This window comes from Chlorocebus sabaeus, chromosome 3, assembly GCF_047675955.1.
Source record: "Chlorocebus sabaeus isolate Y175 chromosome 3, mChlSab1.0.hap1, whole genome shotgun sequence".
In the NCBI taxonomy this organism is placed as follows: domain Eukaryota; kingdom Metazoa; phylum Chordata; class Mammalia; order Primates; family Cercopithecidae; genus Chlorocebus; species Chlorocebus sabaeus.
In genome coordinates this window covers 22,466,867-22,490,655 of record NC_132906.1, presented here as the reverse complement: position 1 = coordinate 22,490,655, position 23,789 = coordinate 22,466,867, and the positions used below count along the sequence as shown (strand labels likewise).

General features: G+C 41.0%; 1 protein-coding gene and 1 long non-coding RNA gene across 3 annotated transcripts in view; one reads left to right on the top strand and one right to left on the bottom strand.

The window, feature by feature from the left end:
* The window catches only part of LACC1 (laccase domain containing 1), a 262,237-nt gene that overhangs the window by 5,365 nt on the left and 233,083 nt on the right, over nt 1-23,789 (bottom strand). For both annotated transcript variants that reach the window (XR_012092075.1, XR_012092079.1), the window contains exon 12: nt 201-436. The gene's annotated coding sequence lies outside the window, so the exon portion shown is untranslated. The remainder of the gene's footprint in view (nt 1-200; nt 437-23,789) is intronic.
* LOC140710911 (uncharacterized) overlaps nt 1-23,789 on the top strand; it is a 39,725-nt gene that overhangs the window by 3,746 nt on the left and 12,190 nt on the right. Inside the window, exon 2 of the long non-coding RNA XR_012092089.1 lies at nt 4,780-4,961. This is a non-coding gene — a long non-coding RNA (uncharacterized lncRNA). The remainder of the gene's footprint in view (nt 1-4,779; nt 4,962-23,789) is intronic.

Below are 23,789 nucleotides of genomic sequence, written 5' to 3'. Positions count from 1 at the left end.
CTCTCTGTTCTTTACCAGCCCCAGAGACAATGATTGACAGCTATCTGATCCAAAGGGGCAGGAAAAGGGATGAGAACACAGGCCTGCCTCCCAAAGGATCTTGCTTTTGCCATTGGTCAGGTTCAAATGTCATATAACATTGGTCAAAACTCAGCCTCCACTCACCTCCCTCCTCACACCCCATATTCCCCCAGACTGACCTGGAAAGGTGGAGGAAAAGAAGGCAGAAGGGAGAGGCGAAGCCCAAGAACCTGAGTATTTTTCTCAGGCAAGACTCAGGACTGCTCTGGACATTCAGAAGCTGAGTGTCTGAATGTCTAAACAAATAAGTCCTTGCTCCCATTTCCCATGGTTTAGTCTTCAGTTTAAGTCTTTGGTCTCCTCTGGTCTATCAGCTCCCATCTCTCTCCCAGTCTTTTTCTTTATTCTGTGACATCTGTTGAATAAGGCACATAGGGTTTGTAGTCACTGTACTGTTCCTTGTGATTGTGAGGTAACAGGCTAATATTATCACTTTCTCAGAAAGTCTTCAAAATTATCATGTGGAGGTGATGCATTCATCTGCTGGGAGGTGTCTGTGTGGTCAGATAAGATGATGGCTACATTCCATTCCAATCCTGTCATTCAATCGTTCTTCCTTAGTGGGCAGCTCCAGGGAGCCACCCAGGGACGTGATAGTCCAAAGCATTCAGCTACAACGGAATTCCAAACATGGTACCCACAACCTGGGTTTCTAATCTTCCATTTGTACATCTGCAGTTAGTCTGTCTCTGATTTAGGGTTTAGGTTCCTCTGTATTTCTTTTTTTTCTTCTCCTGCCCTTTGAGAGTTTAATAAAAGTCAGAGGCATCCTGTAAATGGTGTCTCAAGAATCATTATCAAAGACACCTCTTGCACAATAATATATAGTACAAACACTAATGTGTGTGGCTTTATCAGCTAGATTGCATGAACGTAAAACAGCTCCCACACTTTTTAGCTGGAAAGGTATTTAACGTCTCCGTGCCTCAGTTTATTTGCCTGTAAAATGGGAATTATAATAGGACGTACCATAGTGTTCACCGTGAAGATTAAGTGACTTAATGTATACAAGCACTTACAACAGTCTTTGGCAAATAGATGACAACATATATATTATCCGTAATAATATGGTGGAAATATTTATTCTCTCTCTTAAGAGTGTTCCTCTGCAGTTTAGAACTCAGGGATCCCCTTGAAGATGCCCCCGGATCTCCCGAAGTCTCTGGGCCTCTGAGAATCCCTAGTTTAGCAGAAAGAGTCCCAGACAAGAGGTCAGAAGACCTGGGAATGTTCACAGCCCCACATACACCACTAAGAGCCGACCACCGGCCAGTCCTTTTACTAGATTTTTCTGTCAGTTTACGAATTCTTCACCAGTTATGCAAAGTGGCTATCTTTTCCCCATTTCACAGACAAAATTAATTCAGAAGTGTTTAACGACGTAGTTAATGCTAGAAGCAGAAAACACGGGTCTGTCTGGAGCCACTATTAAGATCCCCCTTTAAAATCCCGCCACATGACTCTGAGAGTCAATCTCTCTTATTTCTGTCGGCGTCAAACAGGAATATCATCACCCTGCCCACCTCGCAGGGTGAGATTCCAACTAGAAAGTGTTTATGCAAGTCCGCCGTGGGTCGCGAAACGGCTGCTGGCGTTGGAACAGAGATGCCAAACACAGTCAACATCAAGGAGAAGCTAGGCAGCCAGAGCCGAGCCGAGCCGAGATTTGGGATCCCTCCTCCAGGCCCGAGGCCGATGTCGGGCGCGCGGCTGAGTGGCAGGCGCATTAGCCAATAGAGCTGCAGGAGGTGGCGGGGGCGGGGCTGCCCTTTGGCCGCGCTCGGCCTTGTGGGAGAGCTAGCGGCCGCAGGCTTGTGTACGCCGGTCTCGGCGCTGCGGCTGGTCAACCGAGAGCCGCGGCCTGTGGGGTGTTGTCTAATCTCAGAGCGCTGAGGGCGGGCACCGGGAATCCTGGCGTTAGTCCAAGGGGCCTAGCGAAAGCCCGTAAACGAGAACTGCAGGCTGTTGGTGAAGTCACGACGTAGTGCCAGTTGCCTCGTCCCCCTCTAGGCGCAAGGGATCCTCACAGGCTGTGGAATCCGGGCGTCGGGACCCGCGGGGACCTGGGCCTTCTGCTTCCACTCTCATTCCTAAATGTTAAAGGGGCAGGGCCGGACTGGGAACAAGGGAAGGCTGGAGAAATAGCAGGGCCGGATTTTCCTCCCGATAACAGACATTTGCAGGCCTCCTAGAAGGAAAAGTCTAGAAACAGTGGTATTGGGGAAAGAACGATGTGGCGGTTCTCATGTCTTGATGGGATCCCCTTTGCCCTTGAGACACCGTCGTCTCTCACCTGCTTTATCGTCATGATCTTCTGACTGGATTTCCTGCCCCAAGATTTGCCCATTGCTGTCAGGTCCACTCCAGCCCAGGGTGATTGCTGCCAAATGCTGCTGATCACCACATCCCCCAACTTAAATACCTTTCCATGGTTTCCCGTTGCCCTCAAGACAAAGGCCTGACACTGAACCGAACTCTCCAGGCAGTAGAGGTTCTGGCTTCCTGATGGCGGTTCCAGCCCCATTTCTGACCACTTTCCACTCCCTTTCCCCCAGTCAGGGGTTTATGAGATTAATAAATGGATGAACAAGTTATTTCTAGAAATATCAGCAATATTATCAGAGTAAAAGGAACCATTATAATCTGACGATTAAAAGCTATTGTGCTCAGATATCACTTCAGATGGGGAAGTCAACTGTCGTGGAATCCAGGGAACCTGAAGTCTTAGGTTTGCTTAGCTACTAGATTTTTCGCATAATCTGCCACATGTTGCATCCAGTCTCTATTCCTTCATTTATAAAATAGGGTCAGTGAAGGAATGTTTTCTATACTCATATCTTTACCTTTATAAGCTACTTCAGAGAGAAATCCAACAGAACAGGGAGAAGCACTTTACACAAAGTATTACTAATATATAATAAGATACACGCCGTGATACACACCATGAATTACCTTTAAAATCCTTTTCTGGGACACATAGAACTTGCACTTTATATATCCTATAAGACAGTGGTTCCCAACCTTTTTGACACCAGGGACTGGTTTTGTGGAAGACAGTTTTTCCCACAGACCAGGGTGGAGGTGGGGAGAACGCTTTTGGGATGATTCAAGCACATTATATTTATTGTGCACTTTATTATTACATTGCAATATATAGTGAAATAATTATACAGTGCACCATAATGAAGAATCAGTGGGAGCCCTGAGCTTGTTTTCCTGCAGCTACACGGTCCCAACTTGGGGTGATGGGAGGCAGTGAGAGATCATCAGGCATTATATTCTCCTAAAGAGCATCCAACCTAGATCCCTGGCAGGTGCAGTTCACAACAGGGTTTGCACTCTATGAGCGTCTAACGCTGCTGCTGATCTGTTGGGAGGCAGAGCTCAGGCGGCAATGCAAGCAATGGGGAGCGGCTGTAAATACAGATGAAGCTTCACTTGCTTGCCTGCTGCTTACCTCCTGTTGTGCGGCTCAGTTCCTAATAGGCCATGGACTGGTACCCATAGGTGGCCTGAGGATTGGGATCCCCTGATATATGATATCCGAGGTTTATATCAGGCATGCATTTAAAACACCCCACAGGTTTCTTTTCTTATGGCTGCATTTGAGGAGCAGCCTGGTTTATAAGCCTTGTCTACTTCTGCTCACCACCTGTCCTTAATAGAGGGAGCCACGGGGGCCTAGAGAGAAGATGTAGAAGATATCAGCTAAGGAACCCAGCTTGCATGAGGTAAAGATGGCTTTGACTTGAAACTTTAAGAATTAATGGCCACAGGCCTGGTGCGGTGGCTCAAGCCTGTAATCCCAGCACTTTGGGAGGCCGAGACGGGTGGATCACGAGGTCAGGAGATCGAGACCATCCTGGCGAACACGGTGAAACCCCGTCTCTACTAATAATACAAAAATTAGCTGGGTGTGGTGGCACGTGCCTGTAATCCCAGGTACTCGGGAGGCTGAGGCAGGAGAATCGTTTGAACCTGGGAGTCAGAGGTTACAGCGAGCCAAGATTGTGCCATGTACTCCAGCCTGGCGACAGAGCGAGACTGTCTAAAAAAAAAAAAAAAAGAAAGAAAAGGAAAGAAAAAAGAAAAGGCAAATCTGAAATGCCTTCTTTCATCTTACCCCTAAACCTAATACCTCCCCCAGAATCCCAACTTGAAGAGATTTCTCTGGAGACTGAGAGGTATTTTTACTTTATGAGGATTACCAGGGCAGTAAAAGCTCGGGCAGGACACATACATGTTATGAAGTCCATCTGCCTGTCTAAGAAGAGCTGCATTGAAACCACCTCAACTTGTGATTCCAGTTTCCTTTTGCATAATGGATATGGTGATGAGCTGCCTCAAACTTAGAGATGATATGAACATGATGGCACTCTCTGGGGAAAGGCCTAGAAATTTAAAGTTTGATAATACGGTATTGTGTGTGTTACTCTGTAACTGACTTTTTTTTTTCCCACTTAATAATCTATGTGGATATCTTTCTAGGGTCATGCATATAGATCTAACTCATTCTTTTTTATAGCTGCATGATATTGCATGATAGATATTTCCCATGCTTTCTTCAGACATTTCTTATTGCTAGAAATGCAGATTGTTTCCTACCAGATTTTTGTTTAACTAGGGGGTGTCATGTTGTAATAAACACGCTTGGACATATTTTACTATGTACTAGGTCATGCTTTTCTTTTCTCTTAGGATGGAATCACCAAAAAGTGTCATCGTTAGGTCACTAGGTGTGTACATTGGTAATTTTAGAAAATATTGCCAGAGAGATGGAAACAATTCACTACTGCTTTCCTCCAGCTTCTCCTGGGCATGCCACACACACTGTGGGAAGGCGGAAGGCTGACCTAGAACACCTTCAAGTGGATGCTACAGTGAGTATGACAAGACTATGATTCCTGGTTTCTGAAGTGTTTTGGATTTTATGGGTCAGCTAAAACCTCATTTAATAACATGCTGTCTGCCCTTTGCTTAACATAACTGTATCCATGATGTGGCTGAATTAACCACCTACCACTGCACAGCCATAAGTATCAATCCACCCTTTTTCCTATTTCTAATTTTGTGTGATAACCTGCTTGAGGGAGAGAGGGAGTGGGCGGGAGTAGACGCTGAAAAACTGCAGGGGTAGGAAAAGGAACTGTGGGAGGGGAATTCATGTACACTGAACCCAAAGACCCTAGGAGGGATGACAGGCAGCAGGATAGAATCTATTTCCTTATTTTCATGTTCTCTCTCTGCTCAGAGACATTTTCAGCATAATAGCTGTTGACTTCTGTAACACCCTTCTGTAATCTTTTGCGAATCCAATAGACTCTGTGTTGTCACACTTCATCAGCTGTGTTATAATTCCCAATAACTAGCACACAACTGATGTCCTATCCCTGAAAAGCTGGCCCAAAATAAATGGCTTCTGGGGGCTTAATGATAAATCAGAGGCGTTCTGAATGGATTCTGAAAGTATTCTAAGTCAGGACAAATCCTCGCCGGAATCCAATTTGGCTGTTTCATTACCAGTTCTATCTCCCGCATGCAAAAAGATGATAAACAACATTGTAAAGATGTAGATGAGATTGGCTTTTGTGACCTAATGTTTCTGGTGAAGAGAGAAGTACACGTTGTTAAAACAGGAAAAATGCACAAAACCCACTGGCAACAGAATATTATAGCCTTCATTTTTGAACAGGAATCCTTTGTGATTTTATTGCCTCAGAAACAAAGACCTAGCTGCTTTTGCATTTTGTAGTGGTTTAACTAACCTTTAAGTGTGCACAGAGAGCTGATACACCTACTCTACAAAGTAAAAGTCACATGAGAAAAAAGTATTAAGTTGCCAGATATTTCTTACTGACCCAGACCAAGATTCTGTAGGGGCATGTATCAGAGTAGTGAGAGCACAGTTTCCAGGATCAGGCTCTGCAGGATTCCAGCAAGTGAGTTAACCTCTCTGTGCCTCAGTTTCTGCATTGGGAAAACAGACTAATAGTAATTTGGACATTATTTTTTTTTAAGTGGCACTAAGAGCAACCAACAGATAACAAAATGAGAGAGGGTGTATGGACAAAGCGGGAAAGATTAAGAAATAAATCTACCCATAGCGAGCATTAAGAACTGTTAGGATTTGGATATCATTTTAGTGGAATGAATGTCTATGTGGGATGCTGGAATTTACAGAATAGTGTAATCTTTCTATTCATGGTTTTTGGAGTTGGACAGACCTTGGTTCGAATCCTTCCTCTGCCATTTAGTAGCTGTGTGGCCTCAGTTTCTTCATTTACCTTATGATAATTAAATGGAGGACTGTATGTCACACAGTACATACCCAGTACATTGCAAGGGTGCAAGGCATGGCAGTTATGACTATTATTGCGTTTAAACTGTTTTGACTGCTATATATTGACCCTTGTATCAGTTTCCTATTGCTTGTGTAACAAATTGCCACAATCTTAATGCCTTCAAACAACAGAAATGTATTCTCTCACAATTACGGAGGCCAGAAATGTGAAATCAAAGTGTCAGTAGAGCCACACTACTTGCAGAGGCTCTGGGGGAGAATCAGTCCCTTGTCTCTCCTAGCTTCTGCTGGAAGCGTTCCTTCCTGTTCTTTGGCCTGAGGCTGCATCACTCCAATCTCTGTTTCTGCCTTCACATTGCTGTCTCCTTTGTGTGTTTAATTACCCTCTGCCATTCTTTCATAAGGACACTTTTGATAGCATTTAGGGCCCACCCAGATAATTCAAGATGTTCTTCTCATCTCAAGATCCTTAATTTAGATGTATCTGTGAAAACATTACCATATTGAAGAATATTCACAGACTGAGGATTAGGACCTGATATCTTTGGAGGCACCACTCAGCCGACTTCAACCCCTGCCAATGCGTCAGACTATGTGTCAGGCATGTCCAGGGATATCTCTCATTCCTAGTTGAGGAAGGGAAGAAACTGAAAGGAAAGCAACCATGATTTTATTTAACCAGAATGCTAAGAGTAAAAGACAATATTTGTCAGTAGAAAACAAAGTAATGATTTGTTTCTGTGCTACTGGATCATCATCTCACACATCAGCAATGACCCTACATGGGTGATAATAGCATAGAGGTGGAGACCTTGGATTCTGGACCTAGATGGCCTGGGTCAACAAACCATGTGTGCCTTATATTAGGTGTAACTTTAGAAATGCTTGATTTCTCTGTGCCTCAGTTTTTTTAATCTGTAAAATGAGTTAGCACCTATCCCAATGGGTGGCTACGAGGACTAAATGGGGCCTAGTTCACAGTAAACACTATGTGAGTGTTAGCTGTTATCATATTTTTCTGTGCATACAGGTGGACAAAAGTCTGGGGACCAGGTTAAGTACTTACTACATTTCTGAAATAGAAATCTCCACTATCTGCTTTCATGCTTTTAATTTCATTAATTACTTCTAAGGGCATCATGCAGAGAACATTCTGCTTAATTAAGAATCATGGTGGCTGGGAGCAGTGGCTCATGCCTGTAATCCCAGCACTTTGGGAGACCAAGGTACGTGAGGAGGTCAGGAGTTTGAGACCAGCCTGGCCAACATGGTGGAAACCCAATCTCTACTAAAAACACAAAAATTAGCCAGGCATGGTGGCGGGCGCCTGTAATCTCAGCTACTCAGGAGGCTGAGGCAGGAGAATCACTTGAACCCAGGAGGCAGAGGTTGCAGTGAGCCCAGATGTACTCCAGCTTAGGTCACAGAGCAAGGCTCTGTCTCAAAAAAAACAAAAAACAAAAAACAAAAAAAAACATGGTAATGTGATATCCGTTAGTTGAGATTTCCTGTGTAATTATGCACACTAAGAGCGTGTACTACATGGGTAGTATATGAAAGGGCAGATACAACTTTGTAGGGACTGAAACATGTAACATGGGGGCCCTCTTGATGAAAAGGAATACAAAATCACAAATGCAAAATTAGGTAGAAAAGTGAATATTAGCTGGGCACAGTGGCTCAGGGCTATAGTCTCAGCTACTCAGGAGGCTGAAACAGGAGGATTACTTGAACCCAGGAGTTCGAGTCCAGCCTGGGCAACATATCAAGACCTCATCTCTTAAAGACAAACACAAAAAGTGAACATTTACTTAGAATGAGAAGTGAGAGCATAACAAATCACTTGTTCAATGATTTGAAAGGCAAAAGGTCATGAAAGGCAAATGAAATGGAGATTCCAGGGACTGGCCTGTGCATATGTTCATGGTGTAGGTAGTTAAAAGCAGCAGCTCCAGAGTGGTCTTGATGCGGTGGAAGACCTGATTCGTAGCTCTCTTTCAGACCAAAGTCAATAAAGTTAAATCCATTCATCAATAAAGGAGATTTATTACGTGTAAACTGCGGCAATTTCATTTGTTTTCCTTTTTTTAAGACTTCATAGATAAAAATATTTACAGATATGTCTGATCCTACATTCTAATTTGGGATCAGGAAAATACAGTTGTGTGTTTCCTCTTAATCGTAACCTTGATCTAGAAAAGGATTCTTCTTCAGATCCTAGGTCTTACCTAGTTGGGGAAGGGAGCCTGAAATGTGGGCCTGGGGTATCAGGTCAAGATTACAGTGCCTTTACTGTACAGCACACTTTGTTTTGATCTTCTTATCCTTCTCTCCCATCTCTGTCGTGTGTGTGAGTTTTCAGATGTTGTATGGCTGGCAGAGTAAGTATGTGTGTAAGAAGATGTGTGGAGAGTCCTGACCCTGTGGGCTTCTCACGATTATCTGGGCAGTTTGGAAGAGCTAAAGCTATTCTTTTGAGAAAGCATTGTTCCGCACAAGGACAGGGAAGGGTACAAAGCCTATCGGTATCTTCCTCCTGTTTCTTTTTCTCACTGTCTTCCTCCCTTGTCCTTCTCTCCCTGTATTGGAAGCCAACACAAATACTCACTAATTGAGATCTCTGAAAGATCCAAGAACATGAATAGCTAAGGGTGGTAGAGTTTTGGCTACTGTAACAGGAAATGGGAAGTTCAGTGTTGGAGGCTGTGGGATGGTCAGCTTCCGGGCACTTGCAAAATGACTCAGGCCATACCTGCCCACTCAGCTTACTCACAAGGCCACTACTGCTCTTGGCAATGAGCTGACCCCTGTATTGCACGGTGCAGCTGGCCAGCTCTGCCAGGCCCAGTGAGAGTGACATGCCCACGCCAGCCTGTTCACACCTCCTCCTCAGCCAGAAACTGTGGTGCATAGAAGAGTGTTGTGTATCCCAGTGCAGGACATCACAGAACTAGTACTTCCTGAATCCCAGGGTTCATCTAAACGGATCAGGGAGGTGGAGAAAAGTAGGAACAAAACTGACATCAGTCCCATGATGGCAGATGAGACCTGATTCTGCTGAGTGACTCAGAGTTTCATCTTGTTAACAAATATATGTAGCAGCCATTTATTCAAGTATTCATTCAACAAACTATTCTTAACATATGCCAGGCACTTTGCCGGTACAAAAGATATAAAGTTCACATGTGTATTTATAAAACATATGAATATATCAGAAATAATACAGTATAATGTGATAAATTCTGTAATGAAAGATAAAACTTTAGTAAGCCAAAAATGGCAAAGATTAATTATATGTATCTGTATGTGTATGTGGGTTCTCATTCAAACCAGGGAAATGTGATTTTTTGTTTCTTAAGGACCTAAGTGTCTCCTGCCAGTACAGCCCCTTCCCCAGTAAGAACCAGCTTTCCCCTCCCACCTTGCCATCAGGGTCACCTTCTTCTAGTGTATTTTGAGTGAAATACATCCGCTCCTGAGGCAAGGTGGCGTGTGCTCCAGCCTTCTCTCTATGACCGCCTCTTCTTAGTGACTACTCACAGCTCCTGTGGTTACTGTCCTATCTCTCCTTCCCCTCACCAGACAGCATCTCACATCTGTTCTTCCCCAAAGATTCCCTCACACAAAACTGCCATATGTAAAGACTTATGGGAGGGCTGGGGTTATGGAAGGGGTCACAAGATGATGCAGAAGGAAAACTATTTCGAATAAAAAATCAAATGCCACTGTTCTTTAAAATGCCATAGCTATCCTCACCCCAATAAATATCTCACGGTCCTTCTTGAGCCCCTCACCTGCCACATGCACATGACTCTTGTGTCTCTCACCAGAGACACCTGTTTGTTCCCAGCGATGCAGCCCCTGTGGTGTCTCTTTGTTTCCCTGAAGAAAACTCAAACTTCCCATTACTTCGTTCAGCAAAAGTTCAATGATTCTGTGTCCCAGCCTCTCCGGGTCAGACTCAGTCCTCGTGTGCATAAATCATGGCCACACTTTGATGTCTTTTCCTTTGAGAAGCTTCTCCTCTAGATGCAGAACAGCAGTGTTCCTTTTGTTGTTGATGATGTTAAAGCATTTTGTTTTCGTTTTTGTACACATGAGAGGTGGAATGAAATTAGTCCTGTAGACCCGAGTCTCCTATGGAGTCCCCCATAACCAAGGAGGTGTGGGGAATGATACGGAGCCCAGGGAAGGCAGGGTCCAGAGACGGATGACTACTTGGGTTGAAGTTCTGCCTGTGAGGCAGGGAATGTGTTCTGATAGTCTTCTTAAATCCTACCACTCTTAAGTAACATGGATTTGATGTTTTCTTTTTTACTTCAAACTTGTGGTTCTAAGCTATGAAAGGATCCAATGGCTACTGTGACACGGCAGTCTCCCAGTGTGACGTGGATGGCAGATGCTTAGGTACATCCCACCTCCTCACCCACATGGCTTCATCTGTTTGCCAACTCAGCATGGCCAAGTAACCTGGTCACAGTGCTTCAGATAATTCAGAGTGAGAATAAGCCAAAAGGGAAAAAAAGCAAAGAAAAACTTTCTTTTGTGTGAATGACCTAGGAAATGTCGAGAAAAAAGAATTTTTTTTTAACTTAGATCATCCATAACTTGAACTTGGGTCTTCTTTGAATGGTTTCTAGGGAATTTTTTTCCTCCTGTTTTGAGAGATCATTCTAGCCCATTTGAAGGGCTGTGATTTCAGCACCAGCTGAGTTCCCTATCTTGGTTAGGTGTCCACTCTTTCCTTTATGGTTGACAATTTTCCCCTTCCCCAGCACTTGGCAGGAAGGGGCTCTCCTCTGAGGCCACTGTCACGTCCAGGCACGTTAGCTCCCTGGCTGCCTGCCTGGCAGACATTACTGCCACTCAGGGCCAGGGGGACACTGGGTTGAACGGGCAAGAATGCTGGTGGTGGTTGCATCTGGGCTGCAGTTCACCATCTGGGACAGAACAGTGAGATGGAGCAGCCGTGAGCAGATGGAGGGTGCACATCCATGGAGACTCAGTATGTGTCAAATACAGCCTCATAAGGAAAGGGCACAGGGAGATACTGAAAGTAAAAAAGTTGTTGCTTATAAGCTTTAAGAATCCAGAGGGAGTTCTACCATGGAGAAATGAATGCAAAGAAAGAAGCCTAAACGGAAAGAGGCAATGAATCCAAAGCTCTGAGACCAATAGGCAGCGAACAACTTGCAACTCAAAGCCACCAGCCTTGCCTTCCAGCCCTCCCTGATCACCCCTTTTCCTGAAAACGTATCACATTTTCCATCTTTTTCACTTGTCTTGGCATTTACATCATACCCTGTCTGACATTGTTTCCCAACTCTGGTCTCATGTGTATCCATTATGTCTTCACAGCTTAAAAATGAACTCCTGGAGGGTGAGACCATGCATGACAACTGGCAGAAGGTATGGAGAAAACCAGTTTTTAAAACTCGTATACTTACTATAAGAGAAATGATACAATTTAGCCATTGCGTTGTACGTTGAACTAAATTGAGTAATAATTATTATAAAAAGCAAATTGGCCAGCCAACAGACACGTGAAAAAATGCTCATCATCACTCGCCATCAGAGAAATGCAAATCAAAACCACAATGAGATACCATCTCACACCAGTTAGAATGGCAATCATTAAAAAATCAGGAAACAACAGGTGCTGGAGAGGATGTGGAGAAACAGGAACACTTTTACACGGTGGGACTGTAAACTAGTTCAACCATTGTGGAAAACAGTGTGGCGATTCCTCAAGGATCTAGAACTAGAAATACCATTTGACCCAGCCAGCCCATTACTGGGTATATACCCAAAGGATTATAAATCATGCTGCTATAAAGACACATGCACACGTATGTTTATTGCGGCACTATTCACAATAGCAAAGACTTGGAATCAACCCAAATGTCCATCAGTGACAGACTGGATTAAGAAAATGTGGCACATATACACCATGGACTACTATGCAACCATAAAAAAGGATGAGTTCATGTCCTTTGCGGGGACATGGATGCAGCTGGAAACCATCATTTTCAGCAAACTATCACAAGAACAGAAAACCAAATGCCGCAAGTTCTAACTCATAGGTGGGAATCGAACAATGAGATCACTTGGACACAGGAAGATGAACATCACACACTGGGTCCTATTGTGGGGAGGGGGGAGGGGGAGGGATAGCATTAGGAGATATACCTAATGTAAATGACAAGTTAATGGGTGCAGCACACCAACATGGCACGTGTATACATATGTAACAAACCTGCACGTTGTGCACATGTACCCTAGAACTTAAAGTATAATAAAAAATAAATAAATAAATAAATAATTTTGCTAAAAGAAAAAAAAAAATAAGTGGGAGCTGAACAATGAGAACACATAGACACAGGGAGGAGAACATCACATACCGGGGACTGTCAGTGGGTAGGGGGCAAGGGAAGGGAGAGTATTAGGACAAATACCTGATGCATTTGGGGCTTAAAACCTACATGATGGGTTGATGGGTACAGCAAACCACCATGGCACATGTATACCTATGTGATAAACCTACACTTTCTGCACATGTATCCCAGAACTTAAAGTAAAATAAAAATAAAAAGTAAAAAATAAAATAAAATAAAATAAAATATTGTAAAAATTTTTTAAAAAATTAAAAAAAATAATAAAAAGCAAATTGGCACTATAAAAAACTATTCTCCACCTAATTTTTTGGTCCAAAATTATTTTTAAGGTTTTTATAGGAAAAAGTTTTAAACATAAGCTAAAGCATAGGGAATAGTATAACTAGCCCCTATATAAGCATCACCTACAGTCCAGAAATTTTAATTGAATTTTTCACCACTCTTGCTTCATTCATCCCCTTCTTAACCCAGAGTCATTAAAAAAAAAAAAACAAAAACTTTAATTATAAAACCCAGATATGTTATTTACCCCTGTATACTGCAGCATGCATCTTTTAAAAATGTGGACATTTTCTTTAATAACCATAATGCTTTCATCCACTTAATGAGCATCAACTTAATATTAACAGTAGTTCCTGAACTTGCCAATTGTTCAGAACATCATTGAAAAGAAGGCCTGTTACTCAGCCCTGTCACAAGGAGCCATGCGGGAACTGACCTTGATTATACCTAAGGCCAATTCTTACTTGGTAGTAGTAGCAGAATCTGAGATTCATAATCACAAGCCCTTAGCTTCCTACTCTCTGGCTTGGCCATAGAACTGGCCTGGAGTCCAGCTTTCTGGAGAGAGGCTGCCAGGTTTCAGATAGCTGATGGTGTTTAGAGGTGTGTGTGTGTGTATGTGTGTCTGTGTGTGTGTGTGTGTGTGTGTGTGTGTACCTAACCCAGGAGCCATCTTTGGGGTATTAAGGTAGGAATAGATTTCAGGAATGAGGGATGGAATTCAGGTGTCTGTGAATTTAGACAGGAAAAAAAGATACCTCTGACGTTTTTACTAACCTCTAATGGAAATTTTAAATCTCTTTCAACTATGATGATAGGTGGCAAACTGCAGAAGTAGTTGCAGTATCTGTGACTGTCACCAATAGAAAGAAAAGTATTTTAATATCACATCACATTATTGCAGGTATTGTCAAATATTGTGAATATTTATCATTACTTTGAAATTATGTTAATTCTTTTCTCACCTCTAGATCTGGTTGTGGAACATGTCAGTAAAGAAACACACATATTATTAGATCACAAACTTGTTTTTGTTTCTACAATTTGTATAACTGTATTTCAATATGCTTTGTTTCCTTTGTAATTCCATGTATTTTATTTTACACATTTTAAAACAATATTCTGAAAAGGAGTCTGTAAGCCTTTACCAGATGGCCCAGGAAATTCACAGCACAAAAGGCAAAGAACCGCTGGGATGGAGCCAGCCTGTGTGGGGATGCCCAGAAAACATCTTCAAGGATTGTTCCTTGATTAATTCATCAATTTCTTGAACATAATAACCAGGGGTGAGAAATTGGCCCCTATAAGGAGTCTCGGAAGTTGCAAGAGCCATGTGACAGCCTGTCTCCAAAATGACATTGCTCCTTGTGTTGGCATATGAGTCACAGACTTTGGCCAGCTCTTCTGAAAAGATGCTCGAAGTACTCCAGAGTACTATAAATATCCAAGGTATTAATAGAATTCCTCCCACCTCAAGGCTGCAGTTCCTCCCACTGCCTTCCTGCTGCATATTGGGCACATGTGGGGAGGACAGTTGGAGAAGCTCAGCTCACAGGCAGAAGCCTATGCGTTCTGTAGCCATGACACTGACTTGCCGTCCTGAGCATGGGGAGAGGGAGGGAAAGCAATTTGTCTAAACTCCCTTTTCTGGAAAATGAAAGTGATGCTACTTGCCACCTACCTCACAGAGTTTGAAGTCAATCAGCACAGTTTATACGCACAATCCTATGAATATCACATTGTCATATCATGAAAAAGTTACCAAGCTCTTCTAAACGCAGGGGGTAAAATTGACCAGCTGTTGCCGAATCACATAGCCCCCATTCTTTACCTGATAATTCATCAATCTTATTTGCTACTCACTGTCTGATGACTACCAGCATTATGCAATGAACTGCATATAATTGCTTATACAGTATATAACTGACTTATATGGTAACATGTCTTTAAGTTTTCTAATCAAGACAAAAGATCTTTTACAGTTATTTTTGCTTCCTACGGCCACAGCAATTTATCAGCCCTTGAATTTCACATTCACATTTGGTGTGGCTTTTGGCAAGGGTATGTTAATAATAATCAAACCCTAAAAACAGACTGTAACTGTTCACATTAGCCCTAAACTGAAGATGATCCAAATGTCCACCAACAGTAGAATGAATGAAATAATTTATGATACATCCCCACAAGAGTATACTATACAGCATGAGAATAAATGAACTATTGCTACTGGCAAGACCATGTATCAATCTCACAAATACAAGGTTGAGGAAAAGAAGCCAGACAGGAAAGAGAACCCACTAAATTATTCTGTTTATGTAGAGTTCACAAACAGGCGAAGTGAGCCTGGGGGGTTAGCAGTTAAAAGCGGAGGTTACCTGTGGAGAGGGAGCAGTGGCTGGAAGAAGATATGAGAGGGTTTCTGGATGTTATTAATAATTCTGTTTTTTGACTTGGGTGCTGGTTACTTGGATACAGTCATTTTGTAAAACTTTATTGAGCTGTACACTTAAAATTTGTGTACTTTTCTGTGTGTATGTTAAACTTCAAAACAAAGATTAAAAATTTTTAACAAAGAGAAAAGAACATGGTACAAAAAATTGTTTTTAAACACACTCTTCTCCAGTGTATGTAGCTTCTTGGAGAACTGGTGATGTTTGAAAACAATGTTAAGAAATCTGGAATTCTTGGCCAGTGCAATGGCTCATGCCTCTAATCCTAGCACTTTGGGAGTCTGAGGTGGGCGGATCACTTGAGGTCAGGAGTTCAAGACCAGCCTGGCCAACATGATGAAACCCCTTCTCTACAAAAATTAGCTGGACGTGGCGGCAGGTGCCTGTAATCCCAACTACTAGGGAGGCTGAGGCAGGAGAGTCACTTGAACCTGGGTGCAGTGAGCTGAGATTGTGCCACTGCACTCCAGCCTGGGTGACAGAGTAAGACCGTGTCTCAAAAAAAAAAAAAAAACTCTGAAATTCTTATTTGGGATTTCTGGTAATACGAAAGTCACTAGAAAATAACCTGCCCTGCCTCCTTTCCCTCCTTGGATTATAATCCTCTTGATTGACATATTTGTTAACCCTAAGGGGCAGATGTCATAAAACCAACCAGGATCTGTTCTAATGACTTGTAAAAGTGGCCTTAAATAAAGGGCGCTATGATGAGGGCTGCCCTACTGAGAGCTTCGCCCAGGGGGCTGGGTGATGATGTGGGTTTTGTTGTGACAAGGGCACCCAGCTAAGTCAGGGCAGTCGGAACTGAGACCTGCTCTTGTTCGGCCCCTGCGATGTGCAGCATGGGGCTGGGTCAGCGAGATGAAAGGGAACCTTCTTCTAATTGGTCAGCAGAGAGGGCCTTTTTCCCTAATTGGTAGGCCCAAAGTGGGTAGGCCCATTTTCTAAGCCGGGCTGCTGTGTCTCCTCCAGGGCCCTCCTTTTCTCGTCACTTCCACTGCTGGACCCGTGTTGGCCTGGAGCAGTGTCCCTGGCTCCTCCAATTGCCTGACTTCTATTTTCCTGCTTTTACATAGGAGGCCTCTGGGAACTACCTTCTTTCTTGTACTTCTCCCTTCGCTCACACAACACACTCCAGAGCACAGCATAACCATAGGTTGTTTTTTTTGTGTTGTTGGGATACAGTGCAGGAGCCTTGTTTAGGAGTCATCGAAACTCAGTTCCTATCCCAGTGCGTGGTGTTTAGGAGCTTAATAAATATTTTTTCAATGAAGGAACTGCAGATTCTTCATACCTTTTTTGGCCTCTTGGGGTATTTGCTCTGAGTATCAGTGTGGTATAGTGGAAAGGGGGGCTATCAGAATCAGAGCCCGTGCCAGAATCCAGCAGGTTGCTCTTTATGCCCTGGGCAAATTACTTTCTTCCTATTTCAGTTCCTCATCTGAAAAATGGGGATGTTACATCTTCTTTGCAAGGGGCTGGGAAGGATTACATAAGCAAAATGTATGTCGTTCCTTGAACAATGTTTGCACATTGCACTGCATGTTCTTCATTTACTCACTCATTCAATAAACATCCTATAAACTTGGAATCAATGCCAGAAACCAGCCTGGCTGTAGTGATGCATAGAACAGGGTTCCCACTCTCATTGAGTGCAGAATCCTGTAGGGGATATATTTGTGATCATTAAATGCAAATAAAAAGTTCTTGTAGGTCTTGTAATAGAAATACTTGCAGGGTTATATATCTGTCTATCCATCATTTAGCTTTCTAAGCATCCATTCTTCTATCTATGTATGTACATAATTATTCTATCACTATCTCATATGGTTTAGATCTGTGTTCCCACCCAAATCTCATGTTCAGTTGTTATCCCCAGTGTTGGAGGTGAGGCCTGGTGAGAGGTGATTGGATCGTTGGGGCGGTTTCTCATGAATGATTTAGTACCATCCTCTTGGTACTGTTCTTGTGGTAATGAGTGAGTGAGTTCTTGCATGATCTGGTTGTTTCAAAGTGTGTATCACCTCCCCTCTCTCTCTCTTGCTTCGACTCCCACCATGTGAGACACCTCATTCCCTCTTTGCCTTCCGCCATGATTGTAAGTTTCCTGAGGCCTCTCCAAAAGCAGAAGTTGCTATGCTTCCCTGTACAGCTTTGAAGAACCATGAGCCAATTAAACCTCTTTTCTTTATAAATTACCCAGTCTCAGATATTTCTTTATAGCAATGTAAGAAAAGACTAATACAGTATCTGTGTATAATAATAATAAGTGCTATATGTGTATCTATTGTTATTATTATTATAATTCTGTACATAGAAAGATGACTGCTATAAAAATATATATAGATGTTTATATTATGATTATTTCTGGAGCATAGGATTTGGGGTGGATTTTTGTTATTTTTTTCTTTAATATTTTCTATATTGTTTGAATTCTCAACAGGTATCATTTTCAAAAAACATTGAAATACTAGAAGAGAGAAAATATAAAAATTTTGAAAACATAATCAAAATGAAAAAATATTAAATGCTAAAATTGACATAAAGAATAGGACACTTGACTAAACCAACAGATTTTAGAGATTAAATGCAATCAATGACCTGTCTTCTCAAAAAAATGTAGGCCCAAATGGTTTTACAGGTGCATTCTATCAAACTCTTGAGGAACAACAAATTCTCATCTGTATTCTAAGTTATTCCAAAAGAGATATGGCAAAAGCTGGCTGAGTTCATTTTATGATATTGGTGTAATCAGATGGACATTTTACAACAATGGTGTTTTACAAAGAAAGAAAGAAAATTATAGCTCCATTTATCTTACTCAAGTAGATGAAAAATATCTTTTAAAATATTAGCTAATTGAATCCAATAGTATGTTTTAAAATAATACAGCTTGATTAATGAATGATTCCTTATTAGGGATTCTGCCAACAAAATTAAGAACATTAGTAAATTAAATTTTTTAAATCTCACAATAATTTCAATTGATGCAGAAAAAGTACTTGATAAATTCTTTGCTTATTTATGATAAAAGCTCTTAGCAAAGAGTAGAAAAGGATTTCTTTAATTCCCCTAAGTGGATTTTGGTTATATTCCAAAACCTCCACAATTATAGTTAATGGAGAAAATTTAAGTGCATTCCTGTTAAGACAAGCATTCTCACTGTGATAAGCCACTATATAACACAACCAATACGACACTGTTGGAAATCCTAACCCACATTGAAGGAAAGAAGGATAAAAATGGTGATTGGAAAGGAAGAAATTAACTGTCAGTGTTTGCAGATGATATATCCATCTACTCAGAATAAACAATAGGATCAACAGCTAAACAGTAAAAACTTGGTGGACATGTGATCAAACTATAAGAGCATTTCCAACAGCAAGCAACTATAAAATGTTATTTTTTTAAAAGCAAGATACGATTTACAATAGCAACAACTAAAAATATCTGGTAATTAAACAAGAATACATACAGCCCCCTTGAAAAACTTCCTGAGTGAATGAGAAATATTTCTTATTGTTATATGGGAAGATTTAATATCATAAAGACGTTAACCCTCTCCGCATATATCTAGTAGGTATAGTGTGATTCCATCAAAATTCTAGTCTGAAATTCATAATAAATTTGTTCTAAAAATGTATGTAATGTTGGACCAGTAGAGCATTTCAAAACTTAAACAAAAACTTCACAAAAGCCATGTGGTATAACATTGATTATTGATATATATCAAAATTAAGTTTTTTAAATTATACAGAAAGACACATAACATGGATAAAGTTAGAAACATATTTAAAAATAGGAACAGAGACTTATAATATTCAAACAGACAAGGGATTCCTATCTAGAATATAAATGAAGAGACCAGATCAAATAAGAAGTCAAATCAAACAAGGTAAAGAGAGCAACTTCATTTAGAGAAATGGGCAAAGTATATGAACAGGCAATTTACAAAGCAATGAACCCAAAAAATGAACAAATCATAAGTACCTCAGCTAATTAACATAACAATGAGATATAATTTTATGCCTATTTGGAGAACATTAGCAAGCTAAATAACTCCATGTGCTGGGGGATATGGGAAAACGTTCTGCTGATAAGAATAAGAACTTGGCACAGTCACTGGGAAGCACAATCTCTACTGCTCAGGCAAAGTAAGAATACCTATGTTCTATAAACTGGCAAGACTGAAAGGAGGGTAAAGAAATGAGAGGAGCTGAGAAAAGAATGAGGTTTCTGGCGTAAGTGAGTAAGTAGGTATATTCAGATGACTATACCTAAGATAGAGAATGGAGGATAAGGAGGAGCTGGTTTGGGGATAAAGATGATGTTTTCTGTTTTGGACCTGTTAAGAATAATGCATTTATGGGACACAATGGAAATAGTAGGTGCTCAATGAATATTAACGTCTTTCCCATCAAATAAGTTTCCCTTTTCTTCTGTGTTTAGGAAAGACAGAAGTTTAATTTTTAATTTTCTTCAGTTTAAATTCATAGGTTAGAGACCAACGTTTCTATTATTATTCCTTCTCAATAATAAAATAAAAAATATGTAACACTGATTTTCAGATTATCAAAATTTTAAAGCCGTAATTAGTGACTAACGGAGTAGATAATCCTATTTTTTCCAGGTCACCTGATGTCAACATTCTTGGGAATTTTTTTTAAGTGAGATAAGGAATACTTAAGATATACCATTTTAGACTGTAAAGCTCATGTATTCCAGTGCCAGAAACCCAGAATTTAAATACCAGCTCTCCTAGCATGCTATAAAATTTTGGGCAGGATACTTTCAACAAATGGGTTAATAATAATTACCTTTCATAAACGTTATTAGAATGAAATAAAATCATACAAAATGCCAGATATAGTAAATGTACCATAAAGGCTGGTTATTATCATAGGCCCTTACCTTCAATTATATAAAAAAGTAAAATGATTTTTTAATAAAGCCATGTGGAAAAGCTGAGAGTAGAATTTTCTCCTCTCCCTACAACCAGATTTCTTTTCCCACCTGGGGACACATGTTTTGGGATCAAGCAAGAATAACATGTAAATCCCTTTGTGGCTTATTTATTCTACATTTCACAAAGTAGTCTACACCAGCACTGTCTAATAGGAATACAGTGCAGGCCACATATGTAATTTTTAATTTCTAGTAGCGATATTAAAAAAGTAAAAAGGAATAGGTCAAATTTATTTTAATGATATATTGAATTTAATCCAGTATATACAAAATATTATCTTGTTAACATGTAATCAATATAGTTACTAGTAAGATATTTTGCATTTTTTTCCATTTGGCTCTGGTTCATGTGCCACTGTGACCCAGCAGTCATATATCAGACTATTCTGTTTGGAATAGGTTTGGGATGAGGCAGAGAAGAAATATGTATAATTGCATACCCTTATGGCAACCACAAATTAGGTAAGACAAGAACTAATGATGCTTGGAAGAAATGAAAATATATGAAATTATTACCTTTTTTCTGCCATATCTAATGGCAAATAGAAATGTTTTGGTGAAAAAATAGAAACAGAAATTTTTACTGGGCAACAACTATATGCTACATGCTATACATGTGAAGCCTATATTTATGTTGAGGAACGAGGAAGCTGGAATCCTCAGACTCCAGTTACTGTCGCTGTAGTTAGGACTTCCCTGAGACTTAGAACTTTAAGTCCTAAAGAGTATCCCAGGGAATAGACAAGCATTGTGTCCAATTTATATTCTATCCATGCTCTTCAGTCAGGAACATTATAACTCCATGTTTTCTCACTCTCCAAGGGGATGACCCAGGCCCTCAAATTATGGGGAATATGGAGAAGTAAGCATGGAGAATGTGTGTGGCCTTGAATGACGTGGAGATCAATTCATAAGCTCCATGTTTCATGCTTAGTGAGTGGGGTGGGACACAGGCTGGCAATCAGGAGGCTGGCCAATAGCAAAGAATTCCACATCACCAGACTCTGTCCTTCCCACTCCTGATACTTTTGACATCTCCAGGGCAGTAGGCAATTCAGCCCTGCCATGTGTATCTTAGGTCAAAGGGAAAAAAACACAGAGCTTCAGTGTGTGATTCCCAGCCTGAAAGGAACTAAGTGTCTTCTGATACACAACACTTGAGTTTTTTTTTTTTTTTTTTTTTTTTTTTTTTAATGAAGGCATTAAACTGACCTTCTTTTGAAATGGGCTAGACAGGGTAAACAAGGAGAGATCTTGTTTTTCCTTCGTCCTGGAAAAATAGCGTTTCTCACTTTCCAGCTCAGTACAGTTGACTGAATTGGAAAGGAATCTATTTTCTCTGGAAAGATTTATTTGCCCAACAGTTGTGTTTTTGTATATGTGTGTGTGTTGGCAAGATAGATAGATTTTCCAGAACAAGGGTCGTCTTGTTCACGGTTTAAAGGGGCCTAAGAGTTGACTAGGGAATTTAATGTTAGAGAAGGCTTTTGCAGACTTCAGCGTTATGTGCAAATTCAGACGCATCCCAAGACTTGCCCTGGACAGGGAGGTAGTGGTGCTGAGGCAGTGACTGTGTGGCACTGCCCCACTTTTCAGAGCAGAGAGAAACATCTCTATCTCTTCACCTTTCTGAATACAGTCTCAAGGCATGGGACCATCAGGATCTGTTAGGAAGCATCTGTGTTTCTATTTTTCATATATAAAAATTGTTTCCAAAAAAGTAAAATGATTTTTTAATAAAGCCATGTGGAAAAGCTGAGAGTAGAATTTTCTCCTCTCCCTACAACCAGATTTCTTTTCCCACCTGGGGACACATGTTTTGGGATCAAGCAAGAATAACATGTAAATCCCTTTGTGGCTGAATTAGAGAAAAGACTTACAGATATTGTTAGGAGTTCCTCTTTTCTGCCTCCTTTTTTCAGCTCCATAAAAGACTAGCATCACATTGGAAATTTTAGAGCAAATATGCCCCACTTTATGGAAAATGGTTTTCATTGCTTTTCATTTTCTCCCATTTCATGTCAAGCATTAATATAAATTAAAATGGTATGTTTTGGGATATTTTCTTGAGAACATTTCTTTGAAGGTGAATTCAATGTACTCCTTGTCAATTATATATATACACACACACACACACACACACACACATATATATATAAAACACCAAAAATAAAATATATCTGAAGATGAGTTTCTTTCCCCTAATTTTTTTGTTTCCAAGTCACTACTTGCTAAGCTCAACTGACAGCTTGGCTGGATTTTGCACAAATGACTTTTCACTCAGCTGGTCTTTGCCTTGCCAGGTGTGGCTGGCCAATGTAAAGGAAAGGAAAGGAAAGGTGTTTTTCCTTTTAGCATGAGCATTAAAACTTTTACCACATTTTCCATTGCCTGGTGTCTGTTTTCAAGAAAGCACAGGCCAGCAGAAAACAGAGGAGTCTGAGATTTCTCCTTTGTAAATGTTGGATTCCAGCCTCTTAGTACATTTAATTTAGCAAAAATCTACATAATTAAATGAGAGGAAAGATTTTTATTTGATTGCAAATGGCTTCCCTGAGGAGAAGCCATCCGACGGCATCCACTCTGAAGTGTTGCTGGAAGATCTCACTGCCCTCGGGCACCATCCTTCAGGACCGGGCTGTCCGCGTTCCCAGGGCTGGCAGGACTAGGGTTGAACAGCTTTCTACTTTGTAAGTGTACGCTTTCATAAGGCATTTTTAACTTTTATAAACACATTTTTATTGTGTGCCAAAGTCCATGTATTTGGCAAAACTGGAAATTTCACTAATTCCTATTGTGTTCTTCCTTCCCCCAGTAGGAAGCTGGTTGGGACTGAATCTGGGTAGCATGGCTGTCGCACTTGCTTTGCAGTTACGAGTACAGTAGCACCAGAAGAATCAGCAGGTATCTCCGAAAGTTTCCAGGGCAGGGTGCGGGCATTTTCTTCTCAGTCTATTCTCCAAATATCTACCCCAGGCCTGGTGTTAAACAAATATTAATTGGAAATGCTGGTTATGAGATCAAATGAATAGAGGAAAGAAAAATGGCAGCTTGCTACACATTAGCAAAACGTAAAACAGGGCAGACCTGGACCTAATTTTCAGTTACTGAAAATTGAAAATTATTCTCTCAAGGCTCCCAGACAAGTCAAGCTTTGAGGCTGTCTCTGCCATGGTCCCTTCTCTGAGTCACCTCCAGTGGTGCCACCTAAACTCTGCCCCTTTGTCCTTTGATCAGTGCTCTTTCTTTCCCACCCCCATAGTGCTGAGAGCTTTCCCAGGTAACTGCTTCTCTTGCCTCACTTTCTATCTCCTC